The 26,585-nt window shown below is 36.3% G+C and overlaps 1 long non-coding RNA gene across 1 annotated transcript in view; it reads left to right on the top strand.

Annotated features, from left to right (window-relative positions):
* The window catches only part of LOC112907093 (uncharacterized), a 53,267-nt gene extending 27,406 nt beyond the window's left edge, over positions 1 to 25,861 (top strand). Inside the window, exon 3 of the long non-coding RNA XR_003232695.2 lies at positions 25,669 to 25,861. This is a non-coding gene — a long non-coding RNA (uncharacterized lncRNA). The remainder of the gene's footprint in view (positions 1 to 25,668) is intronic.
* The last annotated feature ends 724 nt before the right edge of the window (positions 25,862 to 26,585 follow it).

Here is a 26,585-nt window from a genome sequence, read left to right as displayed (position 1 = left end):
ATGTTTCTTAAATAAAACACAATTAATTTAGAAATCAATGACAAAAGATGAACACAAAATTACTATTTTCTTGAAAGTTAACTTATGGACCCTGGAAAAATACAAGGATTTTTGAAAAATTGAGATCAACTATAAAAAATCTATATATCAAACTTGCGGGATACCGCTAAGAATTATTAGGAAGTTACCATAAATATTTACATTTTAAAAGGAAACAAGACTGAAATTTACTAACCAAATGTACATTCCATGAAGGTAGAGAAATAAAACCAAATTTTAAAAAGTAGAAGATGAAAATAATGAACAATTATAGTACAGATTAAAGAAATTGAAAACAGACATATAATAAAAATAATTATTAGCAAGGCCAGAGTTCATTATTTGAAAATAAAAAAATAAGACTTCCATGGTGAGATTTTAGTAAGAATAAAAAGTTATGACACATAATCAATACTTAGAAATAAAATATGAAGCATTACTAGAGGTACTGAAGAATTTTTAAAAAAATAATAAAAGGATATTATAAAAATCTTTGTTTTAATACTGTGGAAATTGAGATATAAATTTATTTAACTTATGATTCCTTGAAAAAAAAAATGATCTTACCAAAAAATACCTCAGAAGAAATAGAGAACTTCTGGCAGCAAGAGTACGGTAACGTGATATGCTTTTTGTCTGTTTATGCTTCTGATATCCCCAAATATATTCATGAAAACCAAACAGAGCAACTCGGATGGCAAAGGTGAATTTTAGTAGGATGGAAAATATGCAACATTTTCAACCAAACTAGGTGACAAGGAATCACTATGAAACCCAGAATAAGTGAAGGCATGACCAATTACAAAAGAGCCATAGGCTATACATGGGACCAATTGTTGCTCAGTAATGGCACATAAATTTGAAGTATAAAATGACCATAGGAAGGATAGAGGTAACATACCTCAATATCATAAAAGCCATATATGAAAAGCCCACAGTGAATATCATTTTCAATGGGGAAAAACTGAAAGTTTTTCAAGTCAAGAACAAGACAGGGATAGCCACTCTCACCACTATTGTTAAACATAGTACTTACTAGAAATTCTAGCCTTAGCAATCAGACAACAAAAAGAAATAAAAGGCACCCAAATTGGCAAAGAAGTCAAACTCTCACTCTTCACAGATGACATGATACTTTCTGTGGAAAACACAAAAGATGACACCCCCAAATTGCTAGAAATTACAGCAATTCAACAACACAGCAAGATATAAAATCAATGCACAGAAATCAGTTACATTTCTATTTACTAACAGTGAGACAGAAGGAAGAGAAAAAAGGAGTCAATCCCATTTACAGTTGCACCAAAAACCATAAGATACCTAGGAATGAACCTAAGAAAGAGGTAAAAGATCTGTACTCTAAAAACTATAGAACACTTAAGAAAGACATTAAGGGAGACCTTTATTGAAAAACATTCCATGCTCATGGATTGGAAGAATAGGCATTGTTAGAATGTCTATGATACCCAGGCCAATTTACACATTTATTGCAATCCCTATCAAAATAGCATCAACATTTTTTAAAGATTTTATTTATTAGAATCAGATAGAGAGAGAGAGAGAGAGAGAGAAAGGCAGAGACACAGGCAAATGGAGAATCATGTTCCATTCAGGGAGCCTGACATGGGACACAGGCAGAGAGAGAAGCAGGCTCCACACAGAGAGCCCAACATGGGACTTGATCCCAGGTCTCCAGGATCACGCTCTGGGCTGAAGGCAGCACTAAACTGCTAAGCCTTTGGGGCTGCCCCCAACAACATTTTTCACAGAACTGGAATAAATAATCTTAAAATTTGTATGGAACCATAAAACCCAGAATAGCCAAAGGAATGTTGAAAAAGAAAACCAAACCTGGTGGCATTACAATGCCTGACCTCAAGCTGTATTACAAAGCTGTGATCATCAAGACAGTGTGGTACTGGCACAAAAACAGACACATAGATCAATGGAACAGAATAGAGAACCCAGAAATAGACCCTCAACTCTATGGTCAACTAATATTCAACAAAGCAGGAAAGAATATCCCCTGGCAAAAGGATAATCTCTTCAAAAAAATGGTGTTGGGAAAATTGGACATTCAATGTAGAGGAATAAAACTGGACCATTTTCTTACACCGTACACAAAGATAAACTCAAAATGGATGAAAGATCTATATGTGAGACAAGATTCCATCAAAATCGTAGAGGAGAACACAGGCAACACCCTTCTTGAACTCGGCCACAGCAACTTCTTGCAAGATACATTCAGAAAAGCAAGAGAAACAAAAGCAGAAATGAATTATTGGGACTTCATCAAGATAAGAAGCTTCTGCACAGCAAAAGAAATAGTCAATAAAACTAAAAGACAACCTATACAATGGGAGAAAATATTTGCAAATGACCTATCAGATAAAGGGCTAGTATCCAAGATCTATAAAGACCTTATTAAACTCAACAGCAAAGAAACAAACAATCCAATATGAATTGGAATGAATTTGAATGGGCAGAAGACTTGAACAGAAATTTCACAGAGGAAAACATAAACATGGCCAACAAGCACATGAGCAAAATGCTCAGCATCACTTACCATCAAGGAAATACAAATCAAAACCACAATGAGATACCACCTCACACCAGTGAGAATGGTGAAAATTAACAAGAAGGGAAATAACAAATGTTGGGGAGGATGTGGAGAAAGGGGGACCATCTTGCACTGTTGGTGGGAATATGAACTGGTACAGCCACTCTGAAAAACTGTTTGGAGGTTCCTCAAAGAGTTAAAAATAGAACTTCCCTATGGCCCAGCAATTGCACTGCTAGGGATTTACCCTAAAGATACAGATGCAGTGAAATGCTGGAACACCTGCACCCCAATGTTTATAGCAGCAATGTCCACAATAGCCAAACTGTGGAAGGAGCCTTGGTGTCCATCGAAAGATGAATGGATAAAGAAGATGTGGGTTATGTATACAATGGAATATTACTCAGCCATTGGAAACGACAAATACCCACCATTTGCTTCGATGTGGATGGACCTGGAGGGTATTATGCTGAGTGAAGTAAGTCAATCGGAGAAGGACAAACATTATATGGTCTCATTCATTTGGGGAATATAAAAAATAATAAAGGGAATAAAGGGAAAGGAGAGAAAATGAGTGAAAATGTCAGTGAGGGTGACAAAACATGAGAGACACCTAACTCTGGGAAACAAACACGAGGTAGTGGAAAGGGAGGTGCCGGGGGTTTGGGGTGACTGGGGTGACTACACTGTCTTGATGAGCACAGCTTTGTAGTACAACCTGAAATCTGGCATTTTGATGCCCCCAGCTATGGTTTTCTTTTTTAACATTCCCCTGACTATTCAGGGTCTTTTCTGACTCCACACAAATCTTAAGATGATTTGTTCCAACTCTCTGAAGGAAGTCCATGGTATTTTGATAAGGATTAAATTAAATGTGTAAATTGCCCTGGGTAACATTGACAGTTTCACAATATTAATTCTTCCAATCCATGAGCATGGGATATTTGTCCATCTCTTTGTGTCTTCCTCAATTTCTTTCAGAAGTGTTCTGTAGTTCTTAGGGTATAGATCCTTTACCCTAAGGTAAAGGTTGGTTAGGTTTATTCCTAGGTAACTTATGCTTTTGGGTGCAATTATATGTGGGATTGACTCCTTAATTTCTCTTTCTTCAGTCGCATTTTTAGTCTATAGAAATGCCACTGATTTCTGGGCATTGATTTTGTATCCTGCCACACTGCTGAATTGCTGTATGAGTTCTAGCAATCTTGGGGTGGAGTCTTTTGGGTTTTCTATGTAGAGTATCATGTCATCTTCGAAGGAGAGAGGAAGTCCAAGGAAACAATCCACAGAAACAGGGATTGAATAGGTATTATGATGACACTAAATTCATATCTTTCAATAGTAATTCTGAATGTGAATGGGCTTAATGATCTCATCAATAGATACTGGGTTTCATAAACTAATAAAAAAGCAAGACCCGTCTATTTGTTGTTTACAAGAGACTCATTTTAGACCTAAGGACACCTACAGCCTGAAAATGAAAGGTTGGAGAATCATTTACCATTCAAATGGTCCTCAAAAGAAAGCAGGGGTAGCCATCCTCAAATCAGATAAATTAAAGTTTATACCAAAGACTGTAGTGAGAGATGAAGAGGGACACTACATCATATTTAGAGGATCTATCCAACAAGAGGACCTAACAATCATGAATATTTATGCCCTGAATGCGGGAGCTGCCAAGTATATCAATCAATTAATAACCAAAGTTAAGACATACTTAGATAATGATACACTTATACTTGGTGACTTGAACACGGTGCTTTCTACAATATATACATATTCTAAGCACAGCATCTCCAAAGAAACAAGAGCTTTGAATGATACACTGGATGAGATGGATTTTGCAGATATTTGCAGAACTTTACATCCAAACGCAACTGAATGCACATTTTTCTCAAGCACACATGGAACTTTTTCCAGAATAGGCTACATACTGGGTTACAAATCAGGTCTTAACCGATACCAAAAGATTGGGATCATGCCCTGCATATTTTCAGACCATAATGCTTTGAAACTAGAACTAAAGTCCAAGTAGAAATTTGGAAGGATTTCAAACACGTGGAGGTTAAAGACCATCCTGCTAAAAGATGAAAGGGTCAACCAGGAAATTAAGGAAGAATTAAAAAGATTCATGGAAACTAATGAGAATGAAGGTACAACCACTTAAAATCTTTGGGATACAGCAAAAGCAGTCCTGAGGGGGAAATACAATACAAGGATCCATCCAAAACTAGATAGAACTCAAATACAAAAGCTAACCTTGCACCTAAAGGAGCTGGAAAAGGAACAGCAAATAAAATCTTCACCCAGTGTCCATCAAAAGATGAATGGATAAAGAAGATGTGGTTTATGTATACAATGGAATATTACTCAGCAATTAGAAACGACAAATACCCACCATTTGCTTCAACGTGGATGGAACTGGAGGGTATTATGCTGAGTGAAGTAAGTCAATCGTAGAAGGACAAACAGTGTATGTTCTCATTCATTTGGGGAATATAAATAATAGTGAAAGGGAATATAAAGGAAGGGAAAAGAAATGTTGGGAAATATCAGGAAGGGAGACAGAACATAAAGACTCCTAACTCTGGGAAACGAACTAGGAGTGGTGGAAAGGGAGGAGGGCGGGTGTTGGAGGGGAATGGGTGATGGGCACTGAGGTGGACACTTGACAGGATGAGCACTGGGTGTTTTTCTGTATGTTGGTAAATTGAACACCAATAAAAATTAATTAAAAAATTAAAAAATTAAAAAAAAATCTTCACCCAGCAGAAGAGAATTAATAAAGATTCGAGTAGAATTCAATGAAATAGAGACCAGAAGAACTGTAGAACAGATCAACAAAACCAGGAGTTGGTTCTTTGAAAGAATTAATAAGATACATAAACCATTAGCCAGCCTTATTAAAAAGAAGAGAGAAAAGACTCTAATTAATAAAATCATGAATGAGAAAGGAAAGATCACCACCAATACCAAGGAAATACAAACAATTTTAAAAAGTTATTAGGAGCAGCTATACGCCAATAAATTAGGCAATCTAGAAGAAATGGACCCATTTCTGGAAAACCACAAACCAGCAAAACTGGAACAGGAAGAAATAGAAAACCTGAACAGGCTGATAACCAGGGAGGAAATTGAAGCAGTCATCAAAAACCTCCAAGGCACAAAAGTCCAGGGCCAGATGGCTTCCCAGGGGAATTCTATCAAACGTTTAAAGAAGAAACCATACCTATTCTACTAAAGCTGTTCGGAAAGATAGAAAGAGATGGAGTACTTCCAAATTCGTTCTATGAGGCCAGCATCACCTTAATTCCAAAACCAGACAAAGACCCCACCAAAAAGGAAAATTATAGACCAGTATCCCTGATGAACACAGATGCAAAACTTCTCAACAAGATACTAGCCAACAGGATCCAATGATACAGTAAGAAGATTATTCACCATGACCAAGTGGGATTTATACCTGGGTTGTGAGGCTGGTTCAACACTCATAAAGCAATCAATGTGATAGATCATATCAACAAGAGAAAAAACAAGAACCATATGATCATCTCAACAGATGCAGAGAAAACATTTGAAAAGTACAGCATCCACTCCTGATCCAAACTCTTCAGAGTGTAGGGATAGAGGGAACATTCCTCAGCATCTTAAAAGCCATCTACGAAAAGCCCTCAGCAAATATTCTCAATGGGGAAACACTGGGAGCCTTTCCCCGAAGATCGGGAACAGGACAGGGATGTCCACTCTCACCACTGCTATTCAACATAGTACTAGAAGTCCTAGCCTCAGCCATCAGACAACAAAAAGAAATAAAAGACATTCAAATTGGCAAAGAAGAAGTCAAACTTTCCCTCTTCACAGATCACAGGAAATATGTTAATAATTAGAAATTATTATTATAATTATTACTATAAATTATTAAATTAATAATTAGAAAAACGATTTTGACAGTTTTGAAGGGTATCTGGTGATATTCTGTACTTTCTGCTCAATTGTATAAGCCAAAAACTGCTTTTTTAAACGTTAGTTTTTTTTAAAGCTTTTATTTTTATTTTTTAAATTTTTTTTTATTTATGATAGTCACACACTGAGAGAGAGAAAGAGAGGCAGAGACACAGGCAGAGGGAGAAGCAGGCTCCATGCACCGGGAGCCCGGCGTGGGATTCGATCCCGGGTCTCCAGGATCACGCCCTGGGCCAAAGGCAGGCGCCAAACCGCTGCGCCACCCAGGGATCCCCCAAAAACTGCTTTTAAAAAAAGTCTATTAATTTAAAGAAATGCAGGAATTGTGATCATTTCAGAAAAGATATGCAATCTAATGAAAAAAGTATTAAGTGAGAAAGAGAAGGGCATTTTATAAAAAGATTACATTTGCCCATGAATGTATAAAAATTATTATCTAGGCATAATTGAAGAAGAAACTTTTAAAAGTAGAAATTTAAAGAGATTCTAGGAGAAATAAAAATAATAAGACATTAACACAATTCAGACAAAGCCAGATTAAAAAGTTGAAACAGGATTTAGAGCATATATATACATATATATATGATTTTATATATGGGATTATATATTTACATATATAAATCTCAAAGCGCTGTCATTAGAAAATACATCTTTCTTTCAAGTACACATAAAAATGTATTAAAATTGATGATTTAGTAGGCCACAAAAAACTTTATAACTTATAAAGGAAGAATGTACCATGCAATATAGCTAGAAAAGAAATAGATAAACAAAAAGCAACAAAGTATCTCTCCATCTGTACCATAACAATTTTTCTATTAAAAAGTCTCTATGGCAGCCCTGGTGGCTCAGCGGTTTAGCACTGCCTTTAGCCTGGTGTGTGATCCTGGAGACCCAGGATTGAGTCCCATGTTGGGCTCCCTGCATGGAGCCTGCTTCTCCCTCTGCCTGTGTCTCTGCCTCTCTCTGTGTCTCTCATGAATAAATAAATAAAATCTTTTTTAAAAAAAAGTCTTGAATTAAAGGAAAAATGAAAAATATTTGGAAAATTACAGTGTTGAAAATATGACATGTAAGAAAAAATGGGATGCAATAAGTGAGATATAAAGTAACCATTAGAGGAAAAAATCATGTAATTAATTTTGCATTAGTTAAAAAGAAAAAGTACAATAAATGCCTTAAAAATCTAATTCCTAAGACTCAGAGCCTAATGATTGTTCTCACACCACATGGGAACAGTGACGCAAGACAAAAATAAAGGGAAACGTTTATGATTTGAAGACAGGAAAGATCTACCACCTAAACATAAGTCTATGCCCTTACCACAAATGCATTAAATTCTACCATTAGAAAGTATTTCCTTTGATTTCCTTTCTAAATAAATAAATAAATAAATAAATAAATAAATAAATAAATAAGAAATAAGAAATATAATGGGAAGAAAATCAAAGGTGGAGATACAAGACCCCAATTAAATCCACAGAAATCAATGAATGTGAGTTATTGCTAATAGCATTCCTAGTGCATTATTCTGGTAATTCCACTAGGAAAGGCTAATTCCACTGAAAAATAACCTATTCCAAGATTTCTGAAAGTGTAAGGTGTTGTCTGGGGTGTGTTCTAACAGGCACGTTAAATGACTACACACCACTTGTGGGTCACAGTGCCTAGCCCAAAGCAATCATATACTTATCCACCTCTGATACTTACTCCTCCAATAATGATGGAAATGAAAATTTGCTGTGGGTGTATTTCATAGAGTGGATTCCCACTACATACATATAAACCTCTGCTCTTCTGGTACTAGCCAGGAAAGCATGCTTTCAGATCAGTTAATAACAATTTCCATGCCTTTTCTTCTGTGTAAATTGGAGCAATCCAATTACTTCTGAGGAGTACCACCTCAGGAGAGTTTGTGGATAACCAATAAGAATAATTCTAGGGACTTTCTGGGAGCATGGCAGAGTGATAGAATCTTAATCTCACCTCATCTCACAGATACAACTAGATAACACCCACATAAATGTAAAAAACCCAGGAAATGACCCAAAGACTGGCAGAACAGACTCTCCACAACTAGATGTAGAGAAGAGGCCATATCAAAGAGGGTAATAATGGTGGAAATGTGCTCAGAAGCAAGTGGATGTGCAGGACATAGAGAGAGGAACACAGCAACATATCTTCCAAGTGTGGAGAGGGGAGAGGATCAGACTCCCACCCTAAGCCTGGGGACCCGTATTAGGAAGATGAATCCCCATAACATTTGGCTTTGAAAACCAGAGGGACATAATAATCAGTGGGGCTTAAAACCTGGTACTTTTAAAATCAGAGGGCTTAGCTCTGGAAAAGCCCGAGGATGGAGTCCCTGTCTTTAAAAGGAGCTCCCTGAGGCACAGCATAGAAACTGTTTGGAAAATGCCTGGGGTATATGGGAAGAATATTTATTTACTAATTTCAGAGCACAGACTGGAGGGACAAGGATCTTTGGGAGGCTTCTCCAAGGACAGAAGAGTTGGCATGTGTCATTTCCCCCCATCCCTAGCCTAGATACATGGACATTCGTGAGAACCAACACAGCACCAAGACTGTTCACCTAGCTTGCTAGGTGAACAGCATGCCCCATCCCACACATACTTCTGCCAATTCACCCACTCCAGACAGCTTGGGCAGGAGTTTTCAAGGTCAGTTGCAGGTCCCCACCACAGAAAATCAGCACAAACTTTTCTGGCTCTACAAACCCTTCCGCCACATTTTCCTGAAGACCTAACCCCCTCCAACATATCCTTGCCAAAGCCCACCCAAGGTGGTGCCACAAGTCTGGCAGTGTTCAAATAACCTTTGTCAGCAGTCAGTACCACTCCAAAGTGACTCCTACACACTGAAGGAAAGATAATCACACACACCAGTCCAACTGCAGCCTCAGCAATGCACTGGGTGCAGATAGCAGGTCAGACTGCAATACCCACCTATCAATGAAAGATCCAAAAGGGACAATAGAAGGCACCCTGAAGTTCAGTGCTACTGCATCTCTGACAAACATCTAGTATGATTCAACTCCAGTCCAAGGCAGCCCCAGATTGGGCCTCTAACAACACAGGGACCAAATCATGCCCTAACCAAGCAAAGAAACTCATTTCAGACAACTGGACTGAAGGCAAACATGTTTCAACCACAGTAATAGAGCACATGCAACACACATAGGAGACACCTATGAAGTGTCAGATTTGGGTGGCAGGGGACATTACTTTACACAGCACTATAGGACTTCTTTCTAATAACACCCCTACTTTCAAAAGCAGAAGATGTAGCTGACTTTCCTAATGCGTAAAAATGGACACAAAGTTAAACAAATGAGGAGATAGAGGAATATATCCTATATAAAAGACTGGGACAAAATCACAGCAAGAGAGCTAAACAAAATGTATAGAGGATTTAAAGCAATGATCACAAGGATACTCATTGTAGTTGAGAAAAGAGTGGAAGACTTCAGTGAGATCTGCAACAAGGAGATAGAAAACATAAAAAAATAACCTATCACAAATGAAGAATTCAATAACTAGAATTAAAAAATTTTTCCCTCACTAGAGGGAAAAATAGTAGACCAGAGGAAGCAAAAGAATGGAACAGTTGGGCAGCCGAGGTGGCTCAGGGGTTTAGCACTGCCTTTGGCCCAGGGTGTGATCCTGGAGACGCAGGATTGAGTCCCACACATGCAGCCTGATTCTCCCTCTGCCTGTGTCTCTGCCTCCTCTCTCTCTCTCTCTCTCTCTCTCTCTCTCTGTGTGTGTGTGTGTGTATTCTCATGAATAAATAAAATCTTTAAAAAAAGAATGGAACAGTGACCTGGAGGACAGAACAATGGAAAACACTCAATCTGAATAATATATAGAGAAAAAATAATAATAAATGAGAAAAAAGAATAAAGAAACTTAGTGACATCACCAAGCATAATAAAATTTGCATTATATGGATCAAGGAGAAGAGAGAGAATGATCAGAAAAATTATTTTAAGAAATAATAGTTGAGAACTTCATGAATTTAGGTAATGAAAAGACATTAAGATCAGGCACAGCAATATCCCAACAAAATCAACCCAAGAGGTCCACACCAAGATGTAGTAATTAAAGTCCTAGAAGGTAGTGATAAAGACAGAATTTTAAGAGCAGTAAGATAAAATAAAGCGGTTATATAAAAGGGAAACTATATAAGGCCATCAGCTGATTTTTCAGCAGAAACTTTGCAGGCCAAAAGAGAATAGCATGATATTTTCAAAATACAAAATGCTGAAAGAAAAAAACCTACAACCAAGAATACTCTATCCACCAAGGCTGTCATTCAACATACAAGAGAGAAAGAGTTTCCCCAGAAAAACAAAATGTAAGGAAATCATGACCACGAAAATATCCCTATATGAAATATTAGAGGGAACTCTCTGAGTGGAAAGGCAAAATAATAATAAACAGTAAAAAAGCAGGAAGCACAGAAGTAGTAAAAATAAGTATATCTGTAAACTAGTCAAAGGATTCACCAAAAAAGGATATAAAGTATGACACCATAAGCTTAAAATGTAGGAGAAAAAGACAGGAGTAAAAAATGGGTTCAAACATAATTGACCATCAACTTAATATCAACTGATATATGTGTAAGATGTTATAGATAAACCTAATGGTAAAAAAAAAAAATAAAAAAACTGGTAATAGATATGCAAAAAATAAATAGGAAGGGTTCCAAGTATATCACTAAAGAAGGCCAGTAAACTGTGAGAAAAGGGAACAAGAAAAGAAGGGAATAGGGAAGAACTATTAAAAAAAAAACATAAAGCTAGTAACAAAGTGGCAATAAGTACATACTTAATTACTTTGAATGTAAATGGACTAAAAGCTCTAATCAAAAGACATAGAATGTCACAGTGGATAAAAAAGTAAAACCCATGTATTTGTTGTCTACAAGAGACTCATTTCAGATTTAAAGACAAATGGAGATTGACAGTGAGGGGTTAGAGAAATATTTATAAAGTAAATGGATGTCAAAAGAAAGCTGGGGTTGCAATACTGATATCAGACAAAATAGACCTTAAAACAAAGACAGTAACAAGAGAAAAGAAGGACACTATGTAATCATAAGGGGAAAACAATCCAACAAGAAGATAAAACAATTGTCAATATTTATGCTCCTAACATGGGATTACCCAAATACATAAACAAGTTCATTACAAACATAAAGGAACTAATTGATAGTAATATAATAATTGTAGGGGACTTTAACACTCCACTTCCATCAATGGAAATATTATCCAAACAGAAAATCAAGAAGTGGCTTTGAATGACACACTCCAGCATAGCGCCCCGGGGCCAAAGGCAGGCGCTAAACCTTTGCGCCACCCAAGGATCACTCCTCTTTGTATTAAAGTGTATCTTTCTTCCATAGACCTGTAACTAGATGAACACAGTGTGAGAGCAGATAACTACAGAGCACTTGGGCTATGCAGATACACCATCTTCACATACATTACCTCACTCACTCTCCACTTTGCTCCCATGACCTTGTTTAGAGTTCAAGGATCAAAGGGACTAAATCACTTGTCTGGAGTTACCCAATTAAGAAGCTGCAGTGTCAGTGCTTGGACTCAGATTTGTCTGGTCCCAACACCTATACTCCTACCTACTACTCTTAATACTCCACTCTTCTGGTTTTTGTAGAACAATCCAGAGAGTCTCAATTTTCAGTCATTTATTTTAGTCACATTGCAACAGCTCCATAGAGGTTGAATGTGTATTAGAAAGCCTCTTTGCTTACTACAAGATAAACCATTGTGTTTTTTTTAAACGTGTGACCCTTTTATGTTAATTTCATAAAAGCACCTAAAAAGTATCTTAATTTATGCTGACATTTAAATTAGTATGCCATTGTTTAAAAAATAATGTAATTCAGAATTGTGAAGCATGGAAAGTGTCCAATCAAAACAAAATCAGAAGTTAACAACAGTAACATTGCAGGAGGTAGTACCTTTTCTTTGAGACAGGTGAAATATTCTGCAGATATACATGAACCTAGAGATAGCTCTGTTACATTGACAACATTTAGATATAGTAGCTACAACACTTAGATACACTCTATAGAGCATGTGATTGCAAAATATTTACCCAAACTGAAAGGATTTAGTGTGAGACTACATACACTTGCTGTTTTACTTCTTTTACAGTGTTCATCACATTCTAATTCTTTTTGAAAAAAAATTCCAGTTAGTTAACATACAGTGTATTATTAGTTTCAGGGGTACAATATAGTGATTTGACACTTCCATGCCAGATCTGATGCTCATCACTAGTGCACTACTTAATCCCCATCCCCACTCCATGTCCTCCATCTAGTAACCAGTAGTTTGTTCTCTAAAAGTAATAGTCTGTTTCTTGATTTGTCTCTTTCTCTCTTTTCATCCTTTGCTCATTTATTTCTTAAATTCTATATATGAGTGAAATCATATGGTATTTGTCCTCTGATTTATTTCACTTAGCACTGTACTCTCTAACTCCATTCATATCATTGTAAATGACAAGATTTCATTCTTTTTATATGGCCGAATAATATTTCAGTATACACATGTGCATGCGCGTGTGTGCACACACACACACACACTCTGCCACACCACATCTTGATCCATTCAATTGATGAACATTTGTGCTGCTTCCATAGTTTGGCTATTTTAAGTAATGCTGCTATAAACATAGAGGTGCCTGTATTGCTTTGAAATAGTATTTTTGTATTCTTTTTTTTAACGATTTTATTTATTTATTCATGAGAAACACACAGAGAGAGGCAGAGACACAGTCGGAGGGAGAAGCAGGCTCCATGCAGGGAGCCTGATGTGGTACTGGATGCCAGGACCATAGGATCACACCTTGGGCCGAAGGCAGACACTCAACCACTGAGCCACCCAGGTACCTCCAGTATTTTTTGGGTAAGTACCCAAGTAGTGTGATTTCTGGATCACAAGGTAGTCCTATTTTTAACTTTTTGAGGAAACTCCACACTGTATTCCACAGCGCTTGTACCAGTCTTCATACTTACCAACAGTGCAAGAGGGCTCCTTTTTCTCCACATCCTCCCCAAAACTTGTCGTGTCTTGTGTTGTTGATTTTTGGCCATTCTGACAGATGTGAAGTTACCTCACTGTGGTTTTGATTTGCATCTCTGATGATCAGTGATGTTGAGCAATTTTCATGTGTCTGTTGGCCATCTGCATGTCTTCTTTGGAGAAGTGTCTATTCATGTCTTCTGCCCATTTTGATTGGATTATTCATTTTATGGGTGTTGATTTTTATAAGTCCTTTTAAAAAAAAGATTTTATTTATTCATGAGAGACACAGAGAGAGAGGTAGAAACACAGGCAGAGGGAGAAGCAGGCTCCATGCAGGGAGTCCGACATGGGACTCCATCCTGGGTCTCCAGAATCATGCCCTGGGCCGAAGGCAGGCGCCAAACTGCTGAGCCACCCAGGCTGTCCGATTTTTATAAGTTCTTTATACATTTTATTTTATTTTTTTAAAGATTTTTTATTTATTTATGAGAGACACAGAGAGGGAGAGAGGGAGAGAGAGAGAGAGAGAGAGAGAGAGAGAGAGAGAGAAGCAGAGACACAGGCAGAGGGAGAAGCAGGCTCCATGCAGGGAGTCCGACATGGGACTCGATCCGGGGTCTCCAGGATCAGGCCCTGGGCTGAAGGCAGCACCAAACCCCTGGGCCACCCGGGCTGCCCTCTTTATACATTTTATATACTAACCCTTTATCAGATAAGTCATTTGCAAAAATCTTCTCCCATTCCATAAATTGCCTTTTAGTTTTGTTGATTGTTTCCTCACTGCACAGATTTTTATTTTGATATATTTCCCGTAGTTTATTTTTGCTTCACTTTCCCTTGCCTCAGGAGACATATGTAGAAAAATGTGGCCTTGGCAAATGCCAGAGACCGCATTGCCTATGTTCTTGTCTAGGATTTTTATGGTTTCAGGTCTCACATTTAGACCTTTAATCCATTTTGAGTTTAGTTTTGTGTAGAGTGTAAGAAAGTGGTCCCATTTCATTATTTTGCATGTTACTGTCCACTTTTCCCAACACTGTTTGTTGAAGAGAGTGTCTTTTTCTTTTTTTTTTTTTTAAGATTTTATTTATTCATGAGAGACCGAGAGAGAGAGAAAGAGAGAGAGAGAGAGAGAGAGAGAGAGAGGCATAGACACAGGCAGAGGGAGAAGCAGGCTCCATTCCATACAGGGTCTCAATCCCGGGTCTCTAGGACCACACCCTGGGTTGAAGGCGGTACTAAACCGCTGAGCCACCCAGGCTGCCCGAGAGTGTGTTTTTCCCTTTGGATATTCTTTCCTTCTTTGTCAAAGATTGACCATATAATTGTGGGTTTATTTCTGGATTTTCTATTCATTTCTATTGATCTATGTGTCTATCTGTGCCAGTACCATAGTGTTTTGAATACTACACCTTTGTAATAGAACCTGAAGTCTGAAATTGTGACACATCTGGCTTTGCTTTTATTTTATTTATTTATTTTTCAAGGTGTTTTGGCTATTCAGGCTCCTTTGTGGTTCCATACAAATTTTAAGGTCAATTGTTCCTTTTCTGTAAAAAATCTGTTGGCTTTTTGATAGGGATTGCATTGAATCCATAGATTGCTATGCATGGTATGGACATTTTAATAATATCTATTTTCCTAATCCATGAGCATGGAATACCTTTCCATTTCTTTGTGTCCTCTTCAATTTCTTTCATCAATGCTTTAAAGTTTTCAGGGTACAAGTCTTTCATCTATTTGGTCAGGTTTATTCTTAGGTATCTTATGATTTGGGGTGCCATTGTAAATTGGATTGTTTCTTTATTTCCTGCTGTTTCTTTATTGGTGCATAGAAATACAACAGATTTCTGTAACTTGATTTTGTATCCTGCAAATTTACTGATATATTTACTAATCCTGGCAGTTTTTTGGTGAAGTCTTTCTGGCTTTTTATATATAGTATCATGTCATCTACAAATTGTGAAAGTTTTACTTCTTCTTCTTTAATGATTTGGATGTGTTTTATTTCTTTTTGTTGTTTAATGGCTGTGGCTAGGACTTCCAGTGCAATGTTGAATAAAAGTGTTGAGAGTGGACATCTGTGTCTTGTTCTTGACCTTAGGGGAAAAGCTCTCAATTTTTCACCATTAAGTATGATGCTGTGTGTTTTTCATAGGCCTTTGTTGTATTGCGGTATGTTATCTCCAAACCTACAGTGTTGAGGATTTTTATGATGCATAGAGATTTTGCTTTCTCAGATGCTTTTTCTGAAGCTATTGAAATGATCACATGGTTCTTATCCTTTCTCTTATTTATGTGATGCATCACACTAATTGATTTATGAATATTGAACTATGCTTCTAAAACAGGAATAAATCCCACTTGATTTTGGTGAAAGATTTTGCTAATATATTGTTGGATTCAGTTTGCTAGTATTTTGTTGAGGATATTTGCATCTATGATCATTAGGGATATTGGCCTGTTGTCTTTTTATTGGTGTCTGTATATGGTTTTGGTATCAAGGTGATGGTGGCCTCAGATAATTAATTTGGAAGTTTTCATTTTCTATATTTTGGAATAGTTTGAGAATTATACATATTAAATCTTCCTTATTTTTTAATGGGTTTATTTAAATTCTAGTTAATATATAGTATCAGTGTCAGGTGTACAATATAGTAATTGAATACTTCATACAGCACTCAGTGTTTATCACAAGTACACTCCTTAATCCTCATCATCTTATTTATTTATTTATTTATTTATTTATTTATTTATTTATTTATTTTTAAAGATTTTATTTATTCATGAGAAACACAGAGAGAGAAAGAGAGAGAGAGAGAGAGAGGCAGAGACACAGGCAGAGGGAGAAGCAGGCTCCATGCAGGGAGCCTGACATGGGACTCGATTCCGGGACTCCAAGATTACTCACTGGGCCTAAGGCAGGCGCCAAACCCCTGAGCCATCCAGGGATGGCCCTCATCATCTTTTTAACCCATCCCCCCACCCACTTCCATTCTGGTAACCATCAGTTTGTTCTTCATCATTAATAGTCTGTTTCTTTGTCTCTCTTTTTCTTACTTTGCTCATTTGTTTGGTTAAATTCTACAAATGAGTGAAATCATATGGTATTTTTCTTTCTGACTTATTTTGGGTATTAACTTTCTTTTAATGTTTGGTAGAATTTGCCTGTGAAGCCCCTCTGGTCCTAGACTTCTGTTTTTTGGGAGTTTTTTTGTTGTTGTTGTTTTTTGATTCAATTTCAGTGCTGGTTATTGGTCTGTTCAAATTTTCTATTTCTTCCTGGATCAGTTTTGGTAGTTTGTATGTTACTAGGAATTTACCTATTTCTTCTAACTTATCCAATTTATCAGCATATGGTTTTTAATAATATTTTCTTAAAATTGTTTTTAGTTCTGTGGTGTTGGTTGTTCTTTCTCCTTTCTCATTTGTGATTTTATTTGTTTGAATCCTTTGTCTTTTTTTCTTGATAAATCAGACTAAAAGTTTCTTAATTTTGTTGATTGTTTTCAAAGATCTAGCTCTTGGGTTCATTGACCTGTTCATTGACCTGCATTTGTTTATTTGTTTCTTTCTATATTACTTATTTCTGCTCTAATCTTTATGACTTCCTTGCTTCTTCTGATTCTAAGTTTTGTTTGTATTTCTTTTTTCTAGCTCCTTTAGGTGTCAGGTTAGATTTTCATTTAAGATTTTTCTTGCTTCTTGAGGAATGCCTGTATTACTATAAACTTCCCTCTTAGAAACACTTTTGATGCATTCCAGAGGTTTAAGATCATTGTGTTTTCCTTTTCATTTGTTTCTATGTAATTTTTAATTACTTCTTTGATTTGTCAGTTGACCATTTATTGTATAGTAGCATGTTATTATTTTTTTTTTTGGTATTTTTTTATTGGAGTTCGATTTGCCAACATATAGCATAACACCCAGTGCCCATCCTGTCAAGTCCCCCCCTCAGGGCCCATCACCCAGTCACCCCAACCCCCACTCACCTCCCTTTCCACCACCCCTTGTTCATTTCCCAGAGTTAGGAGTCTCTCATGTTCTGTCACCCTCACTGATATTTCCCACTCATTTTCTCTCCTTTCCCCTTTATTCCCTTTCACTATTTTTTATATTCCCCAAATAAGGAGACCATAAAATATTTGTCCTTCTCTGATTGACTTACTTCACTCAGCATAATACCCTCTGGTTCCATCCACATTGAAGCAATTGGTGGGTATTTGTCCTTTCTAATGGCTGAGTAATATTCCATTGTATACATGGAATTTGCATGGTAGGTGTTTCTCCATTCTGTCTTTTTCAGTCTGTAGGTGTCTTTAGGTCTAAAGGCAATGTATAGATGGATCTTGTGATTTTTTTTTAAAAAATCCATCTGTCATCCTATGTCTTTTGATTGGAACATTTAGTCAACTTAAGTTCAAAGTACTAAAGTATATATAATTTATAATACATAAGAGAGAGACTATATATATATATTTTAAATGTATTTTGTAGTTGTTACCGAAGATTTTCTCTGATCCTTTCTTTTTTTTCTCTCTTTCATGGTTTGTTGATTTTCCTTAGTGATATATTTGGATTTCTTTCTCTTTATTATTTGCTAACTATTAGTGGTTTATGATATATGACAAACAATATACCATATTGTTTGTATATAACTCTTCTGCATATAGCAGTGCATATTAAGTTAGTAATATTTGAAGTTTGAACCCATTATTTTTCCTCCTCACATTATAGATGTATGGTATTATGTTTTACGTTCTTTTTTCTGTGAGTTCTTTAATTTTTTACAGAAATATTCATTTTCACTGCTTTTCTGTTTCCCAAATTTATACTATCACTTTTGGCCTCTCCTTTCCATTCAGAGTCCTCTTTAATATTTCTTGCAAGGGTGGTTTAGTGGTCATTAACTCCCTTAGTTTTTATTTGTCTGGAAGCTCTTTATCTTTCTCTCTATTCTGAATGACAGCCTTGCTGGATAGAGTATTCTTGGACGCAGATTTTCCCCCTTCAGCATGTTGAATATATCATGCTACCTCCTTTTGGCTTACCATGTTTCTGTTTACAGATCTGCAGCTAACTTTACAGGTTTTCCCTTATAAGTTACTGTCTTCTTTTGTCTTGCTGCTTTTAAGATTTTTTCTTTATCACAATATTCTGCCAATTCAATTATAATATATCTTGATGTGTGTCTACTTTTATTGATTTTGATGGGAGTTCTCTGTGCCCCCGTGGATCTGGATATCTGTTTCTTTCCCCAGATTAGGGAAGTTTTCAGCTTTTATTTCTTCAGATAAATTTTCTGCCCCCTTTTCTCTCTTCTTCTTATGGGACACCTATAAGATGAATGTTATTACATTTGATGGAGACTTCATTCTCTGTCTATTCTCATTTTCATAATTCCTCTTGCTCTCATTCAACCAGTTACTTTCCATTTCTCTGTCTTTTAGGTCACCAATTAGTTCCTCTGCTTCTCCCAGCCTGCTCTTTATTCTGTCAAGTGTTTCTCATTTCATCAATTGTACCCTTTATCTCTACTATGTTATTCCTTATCTGTCTTAGTATAATTCATGTCTTCCACTCTTTTCTCAAGTACAGTGAGTGTCCTTATGTTCATTATTTTAAATTCTCTATCAGGCATGTGACTTATGTCTGTTTTCTTAGATCTCTGGCCATGGCATTGTCCTCTTCTTTATTATGAGATAACTTTCTCTGTCTAACCATTTTGTTTGTCTTTGTGCCTGTTTCTCTGTGTTAGGAAAGTCAGCTATATCTCTTGTTCTTGAGAGCAATGGCCTTAAGAATGAGGTCCTGGAGTGCTCTGCAGTGAGGTGTTCCCTGATCCCAAGGACTGCCACTTTCATAGATATCTCTAATGTGTGCTGCATGTGTCCTGCTGTTTTGTCCTGGCTGCTTTATCCTTCAGGCCAGTCATCTTCAGAGGCTTTCTTAACCTGCTGTGGGCACTGTTTGTTCCCTAGCCTGGATGTGGTGTGTTTTAAGTAGGTATGCTATAGTGTGTTTGTGAAATTAGTTCAATTGTCACTGCCACTGGAAATGAGACTACACCAAACTCTTGCACTGGGATATGTGATTTTGGCAGGAATTTTCACTAGTCTTCTTGGGGAGGGAACCCATCATCCTGAGACTGAGGTGGTTCCACTGGAGCACAGGGGGTATGGTTTGGTGTAAACAACTAGCAAATGTCCATGCTGCACTGGTTCTCAGAGGTGTCCCTGTTCTCATGCTGGAAAGGGTAGGAGGGAAATGGCCCTTTACCCAGAGGTGTCTCTTTTGAATGCTATCTCTCTGGGCTGCACTCCAGGATGACTGAATAACTTCCTCACTATATGTCCCAAGTGCTCTTCAGATCTCTGTCTCCATGCTGTGTGTCTGAGGGTTGTTTGCCTGCCTTCTCTCCAAGAGCAGCACAATGCTTCTGGGCTATATCCCAGCCAAGCCTACTAACCTTTAAAATTCCAGCCTTTCTTTTGCCAGACGTCATGGAATTCAGCTCCTTGCACTTTCCAAGCCAATTACTCTGGGGACTCATTTTCCCTGCACATTCTCCTGAGTGCTAATCTATCTCTTGCCCTTCTTCATGACTGTGACTCCCCCACCCCGCCACAATACAGCAGCCACAATCCATTTCTCTCCCGTAGACACAACCCGTAGTGTGTCTATGCACTTCCTACCTTCTTTGATGTGGTCTCCTTTCTACCTGTAGTTGTGGGGTTTGTTCTTCCAGTCTTCAGGTCAATTTCTGGGATATTTAGGGTGATTTCATAGTTATCTAGTTGTATTCATGGGATGAGGCAAGCCTAGGGTCCACCTACTCTGCTGCCATCTTTCCATCCTGTCATGTTCTATTTATTATAAGATTTTTTTTACCTTCTCCACCCAAATAAACTGTCAGTTCCTTCAGAATATGTATCACAAAAAAATTACAGGGCAATACCCCTAATGATCTTAGATACACAGATAGAATAGCCATCACCAAACTGACAAGAGATAACAAGTGTTGGAAAGAATGTGGAGAAAGGGAATTCCTGTGCGCTTTTGGTGGGAATATAAATTGATGCAGCCACCATGAAAACAGTTTGAGGGTTCTTCAAAAAATAAAAAATAGAACTGCCAGCAATCCACTTCTGGGAATATACCCAAAGGAAGTGAAAACATGATCTTGGAGAAATATATGCACCACCATGTTTATTATAGCATTATTCACAATAGCCAAGATATGGAAACAACTGAACTATCAATGGATGAATGGATAAAGAAAACATAGCATATATGTCTTTTACAATGGGATATTATTAAACCACAAAAAAGGAGGACATCCTTCCTTTTGTGACATGGATAGACCTTAAGGGTATTATACTAAGTGAAATAAGTCAAACAGAAAAACAAATACTGTATGATTTCTACTGTATTATTTCAGTTATATATGGTATTTTTAAAAAGTTGAACTCATAGAAACAGAGTAAAATGGTGGTTACCAAGAGCTGGGGGCTGGGGGAATAAGGTGATGTTGGTCACAGTATAAACTTCCAGTTATAAAATGAGTAAGTTCTGGGGATCTAATGTACAGAATGGTGATTACAATTAATAATACTGTATTACATACTTGAAAGTTACTGAAAGTAGATGTTAAGATAGTCTCACCAAAAAAGAAATGGCAAATTATGTGACATGACACAGGTTAACACCTGTAGCTAATTCTAAGGTGTTCATCATTTTGCTATATATTTGATATCAACATGTTGCACACCTTAAAATTGTACAATGTTTATGTCAATTATATATCAATAAAGCTAGCAAAAAAAGGTAGGTATGTATCAGGGCTTTCTTTGGTCAAAAATTAATTGTATTATCTTTAATAAAAATATCATTAATAGGCATTAAGTATTACTTAGCATCTCATTTCCATAGCTGAACAATTTCTGCATCTAATTTGTCACCTTACTTTTTTTAGAAAAATAGATACTTCCATTTTTTCTCTCTTTTTTTAACTTTCATGGCTTGATGAATCAAGGTAGCTGAATTTGATATAAGTTCAATGCCAATTTCTTTCAGGAATTAACTCATTTTACTGGGCTTCAATATCAAGCAACCAACACCTGATCTCATCCAAATCCTGTAAATATATTGGCACCCAAGAAATTGTAAATCTACACAACATACCAACTCTCCTGAATAACAACCTTGGTGAGACAGGGAGAGAAGGAAGATCTCCTCCTGTAATGGAGGCTCCAGAAAACCCTTGATCATGTCTTGTATGTCAAAATTGATAGTGGAAATAGTAATTAGTTTCCATCTTTTCCTCTACCATTCATCAAACTAAAGCTGCTTACTTTCTTTGCAAGAAACTGAGTTTCACACTGATGTGATTGAAGTTCCTCTGCAGGATTCCTCTGGGGTCCCTCATAAAATCTAGGTGTTCCTTCAGAGTGATGTGTACATTTTGTAAAATGTCCACAGTCTGGTTGCTGAGAATGCTCATCATTCTTACAGCAGATACAGCAAAGAGAGGACCATGTTTTTTATTTCCACATTTGGTTACTTGTTATGGTATGTGATCAAGGCATGTTGAATTTTTATGTTGGACATGTTGTCTCTGTCCTTGCCAGTCCTTTAGCCCATTTACTTATTTACTTATCTACAGTAAACTTTTTCTGGTGTGTGTGTGTGTGTGTGTGTGTGTGTGTGTTTAAGCTCCAGACACAGAAATCTCCTTTCCTTATTGACAAAAGATTTAGTCATCTCTAAAAGTATTTGCATTCCTATTTTTAATACACGCTGAGATGGCTATCAAGGGGGTGCCACATGTATATTTGGGAGCAGTAAACATAATATGAAGCACTATATCCTGCAAGAGAACCGTCTTTTACATATGTTTTGAAAGGCAAAACTTGCCTATGTCCTCACTTGTGTCAATTTCCAGGATTTTTCTATATATGCAGCCAACAAATACAAATAAATATGTAAACATATATATTTTTAACATTAGCATCATTGTATAGGCATTGTTGTGCAACTTGCTTTTTTTAACTTTAGAATATATGTACCAAAAACAAATGAAATTATTTACCAATAAAAGAGTATTATATCTTGGATTCGCTTAAATCTGAGGGGAGGAAGGAATGAAGTGCAGGTAGAGATGCAACAACAATGATAATGAGTTGATAGCAGTTGAAGCTGGGCAATGTATAAAATATTTCCCATGTTTTCTACTATTGCCATGATTACCATACTATATATAGATATAGATATGTAGATATATCTGAGATGTATATTGACATATATGCGTGTCTGCATGTGTGTAATTATTTCTCTTCTCCATTTTAAATCATTTTATAGTAAAAGAAACACATATAGAAAAATGCACACAGCAAATATAGAGTTCAACAATTTATCACAAAGCAAATATCTGCCGAGAAATAGTGGTAACTATGTTCTTACTCTCTTGTTCAACTATGGCTTTATTAATTGATATTGACTTTTTCTCTGAAATAACTATTGATTTAGTGTTTCCATTTTATTTTCTATTTCCATTATTCTGTTCTTATATTTATTATTACCTTTCTGCTTGATTTGCAGATACTGTGTTTTGTTTTGTTTGGTTTGGTTTGGTTTTACCTAGCTTCTTAAGGTAAAATCTTGGAATACCAAATTTAGATCTTTTTGGTATCTCATCAGAACCATTTCTAGTTCTAAAATTTCCCTTTCTCTTCACCCCACAATTTTTGATATATTGTGTTTTCATTATTATTCAGTTTTAAATATTTTCTGGTTTAGCTTGTGTTTTTTTTGACCTATGGATTACATAGAAATGTATTGTTAATTTATAAATACTTGGGGAAATTTTAAGAAATCTTTACTCATTAATTTCTAATTTAATTTAATGTGATCAGAGAACATACTTTGTAAATTCAATTGTTTTAAAATATTGAGACTTGTTCAATGGTCCAGCATACATGCTATTTTGGTGAAAGTACCATGTACATCTGCTTCTTTAATTTCATCCACTCTGTATGTTATGTCTTTTATAGCAGTGTTTATTTCATTAAAATTCCATTACCTAATGATGTAATTGGATTTTGGTCAACCTATGTTACTATTTGTCCCCTTTTTTGCTTATTGTTGTTTTGTTTCTATGTTCTTTCTTGCCTCCTTTTGGATTAAATATAGGATTCCACTTTTGTATACTTGATAGCATTTTTTTAGTGGACACTTGTGATATTAAAATGTCATTCTTAATTTTTTATTGTTCTCTTAGATTTAAAATTGTGTGATTTCCCATAAAATGTAAAATCCTTGCAACTGCATGTGTCCATTTGAAATAATAAGGACAGTGCAAAAGCCATGGCATCTATTTCTTTATTGGCACCTCTATGATCAGAAGCAGCAGTCAATAATAAGTATATATCCTCAATATTTAGAGAACAGGGTGTTTTTTGCCGATTGTGGCTCTTGCAAGCTGAGTGCAAGCAACTGCTGAAATACGCGCATGTGCCTGCCATGTCGCTGAGGAGTGGAAGACGGATGGCTGCTATTGTGCTAAGAGCTGGATTGACCAAAATTAACCAATATACCAACCAAGTTTTTCCCTGGAAATTGCAAGTCTTCAATGGACTTCAGAGTTCCAAAATAGTCACATCAGGCAGATTCTGTCAATTCAATTGTGTGTATGCAGACAGATTACTGGTCCTTCTTACTCTGTCATCTTCCCAGAATCTTCTTCCCTTAACTGAATATTTTAGAATCAATTCTCAAATCACATGCATGCACACAATCCTGTTGGCATTTTGATTATGATTGCATTGAGCTCTAAAATATTTTGCATAGAATTACTCTTTTACAATGTTGAATCTTCCGATCTATAAATATGGTTTATTCTCATGCTTATGTAGGTCTTCGGAAATTTACTTGAGTAATATTTTATAACTTCCATTTGAAGACTTTACACATCTTTTGCTATGTTGATTATTGAATATTCGACATTTTCACACCATTATAACGAATTTTCCAAAAAAAACAGAATATTGAATATTCGACATTTTCACACCATTATAACGAATTTTCCAAAAAAAAAAAGAATTTTCCTTTAAAATTATTTATTTATTTATGTATTTATTTATTTATTATAGTCACACACACAGAGAGAGAGAGAGAGAGAGGCAGAGACACAGGCAGAGGGAGAAGCAGGCTCCATGCACCGGGAGCCCGACGTGGGATTCGATCCTGGGTCTCCAGGATCGCGCCCTGGGCCAAAGGCAGGCGCTAAACTGCTGCGCCACCCAGGGATCCCCTTTAAAAGTTTTTTAATTGTATTGCTGGTTTATGGAAAATAAAGCTAGTTTTATCTTTTATTTAGTAAATTTTTAAATACATTTATAAATTATATTAATTTATATTTAGGTTTTTTGGACTTTATATGGACAGATAATATAAGTAATGACAGTTTTATTTCTTATTTTCTAATATTTTAATTTTATATTTTTACCTTATTGCATAATGCTTAACAAAAGCAAGAACATTCACAATCCTTTTATTAGCCTTCAATTTAGAGGAACTATTTCATCTAAATATGAAGTTTTCTACTTTTTAAATTTTTTTAAAGATTTTTTTTATTTATTTGAGAGAGAGAGGTGGAACATGAGAGAGGAGAGGGGCAGAAGGAGAAACAGACTTCCCACTGAGCAGGGAGCCAGATGCAGGGCTCCATCTGGGAACTCTGGGATCATGACCTGAGCCAAAGGCAGAAGCTCAACTGACTGAGGCACCCAGGTGCTCCTTTGCTGGTTTTTAAAAGAGATTACTTTCAAATTAAGTAAATTCCCTCTTTTGTTTTCTCTATTCATTTAGATAATCACATAATTTTTCCACTTTCTCTATTATGAAGTGATTTACATTGACTGATTTTCAAATGTTATGCCCAGTTTGAATTCTAGAATAAGTTTCACCATTAAGTATTATCTTGAGATGTCAAAGTCTAATGATAATTGGTATATTTTCTCTTTTCCAGGATGATCCCCCATGAACCTGGATTGATCGTACGTTGATCTCCTACCCTGAATTGGCCTTGTTATTCTTCAATAATTCTTTACCTCCTTTAGCTTTCCTATGATACTGCACTCTTATTACCTTACTGCATCCTATTTTATCCTTTTATTGCCTTTTCCAGGTCTTCATTAGATAATTCTATTATGTATAATCGCCTCTTATTTAGGTATATGTGTGCATGTGTGTGTGTGTATAAACGAGGTTCATGATGTTTTAAATAATTAAAATAGTAACAATGATAGTACCACTTGTTGAGTGCTTTGCATGTATGTGCCATATTTCTCAGAACCTCCAAATACATTATCTTGTTTGCCTTAATTTGGTCATTGAGATAATTCATTAGATGCTCTCATACTACTTTTTGATAAGATAATTTAGAAAGGTGACAATTTGTCTCCTTAACCAGGCAAGAAAATATGTTTTGGAACTGTGAAATAGTTTGCTTGCCTTTTGAAACCTTTGTGAAAATATTTATTTTAATTGGGATAAGACTACTCTGTACAATCTTTGATCAACACAATTTTAAACATAAAAATAAGGCTATGAGTCAAGCTAAAATATTTTTCTTCCAAAATTGGACTAAGTTAAAATACTTATATCTTAATTTAAAAAATGTTACTTCAAACACACACACACACACACACACACACACACACACACACACACACACCCCAAAATGGAACTATTGTAAAATAAGGTACAAAACTATTCCCAGGAAGCAAAGATCTGAACTCTGCTGTTGATAGAACATCAGTCTCAGATAGCTGAATGACACCAGGACAGTGCTGTGTCACAGCAAATATCTTCTGATGGCATATGAAAGCCCTTCTGCTCTCCACGGCCTTCACTTGCATGACTTTGTTGTTGATGTTCCTTCCT

This window comes from Vulpes vulpes, chromosome 14 (assembly GCF_048418805.1).
Source record: "Vulpes vulpes isolate BD-2025 chromosome 14, VulVul3, whole genome shotgun sequence".
NCBI classification, from domain to species: domain Eukaryota; kingdom Metazoa; phylum Chordata; class Mammalia; order Carnivora; family Canidae; genus Vulpes; species Vulpes vulpes.
This window is presented reverse-complemented; position numbering and strand designations above follow the sequence as displayed.